The sequence below is a fragment of the Uloborus diversus genome, chromosome 8, assembly GCF_026930045.1.
Source record: "Uloborus diversus isolate 005 chromosome 8, Udiv.v.3.1, whole genome shotgun sequence".
Classification (NCBI taxonomy): Eukaryota; Metazoa; Arthropoda; class Arachnida; order Araneae; family Uloboridae; genus Uloborus; species Uloborus diversus.
Window position 1 is genome coordinate 124,480,787 of NC_072738.1, and position 1,302 is coordinate 124,482,088.

At 31.9% G+C, this 1,302-nt stretch overlaps 1 non-coding gene across 1 annotated transcript; it reads right to left on the minus strand.

Moving 5' to 3' along the window:
* Positions 1–909: 909 nt before the first annotated feature.
* Trnac-gca (transfer RNA cysteine (anticodon GCA)) lies at positions 910–981 on the minus strand. Its single transcript has one exon. It is a non-coding gene; the product is annotated as a tRNA-Cys (tRNA).
* Positions 982–1,302: the final 321 nt, after the last annotated feature.

The following is a 1,302-nucleotide window of genomic DNA, read 5'->3' on the forward strand; positions in this document are numbered from 1 at the left end:
CGATTTCTCCAAGCCTGCTACACTCTGTTTTCTACTCTTTATTTTACAAAATACGTTGACAATGCAGTACAGTTAACTGCATTGTCCAATATCTCTAAAGTTACTGTTTAGAAGCAAAAAGTGAAGTTTCTGGAATCACCCCCCCCCCCACCTCCCACCCCCTACATTATAATATTCTATCATAAGAAAAGTTATAGAAATGTTCTGATGTTCTGAAATAATGTAGGCCATTTTTAGACATTTTCACATTTTGCTTTTCTGGTTCAAAATGTGGAACCATACTCTTATCACAATTATTTACTTTGCCTGAGATTTCTGTCATACCTCAAGGTTGATCTAATAACAAGATAACTTTGAACCACGTTTCTAATTCGGATTTTTTTTTTTTGGTTTTTAGTTAATGTTTCTTAAGTTTTGATAACTATGAAATACTTAAATAGTTTTTCTTCAATTTTATGCCAGTAGAGATACAATAGCAGTATCAAATTTGTGTGGGGTTTTTAAAGGTTAGAATTGCGCTGAGATGGAGTTTAATAAATTTTATTAACAGCTATTAAATTCCTTAACTTTTTGGAAAAATTAACTTTTTCAGTCAAGTGAAGAAACATAAATAAATATCGCACATAAATATAAATCCTAACTGCATCAATAAATATTTTATAAAACATTTTCAACTGCAAAAAATCTAATGCCTCCCATAATTTATAAACTTACACAAAATTATAATCTATAATTTAAAAAACAAAGTGATGGTCAAAGCATATTAGAAGCAGAAAGGAGTGAAATCTAATTAACATTGTTGCAATTTCTTGAAGTAAAAAAAAAAAAAAAATCCAACAAAGAAAAATGCGATGAAAAAGTTTTAAATGCATGGTGCAGAAGTAGAGTCAAGAGGGAGAAAAAAAATCAAGGGGGCACCCGGATTTGAACCGGGGACCTCTCGATCTGCAGTCGAATGCTCTGCCACTGAGCTATACCCCCAGCTGAATATTTCTTCTAAAATTTCCCATTAGTATTTAAAGATAAGATTAAATTTTATCTGAAGTTGAACGAGATTACTTAGTCACTGTTTCCCCGCTAGCTGGTAAACGCACATGTATAATAAAGTGTAGCCAAATGTAAAGGGGGGGGGGAGGGATTTCGAAATTTTATTTGCCTCGGAGTGGGTAAGTTTTCTTTCCGTTACCTTAGTTCATGTATTTTTTTGTTTAAATTGAAATTCCTTCATTTCTGCCGGTGCCCCAAGCACCTCGAATAAAGTTCAAAATTATTATTTTTTTTCTTTTTTAAAAATTTATAAAA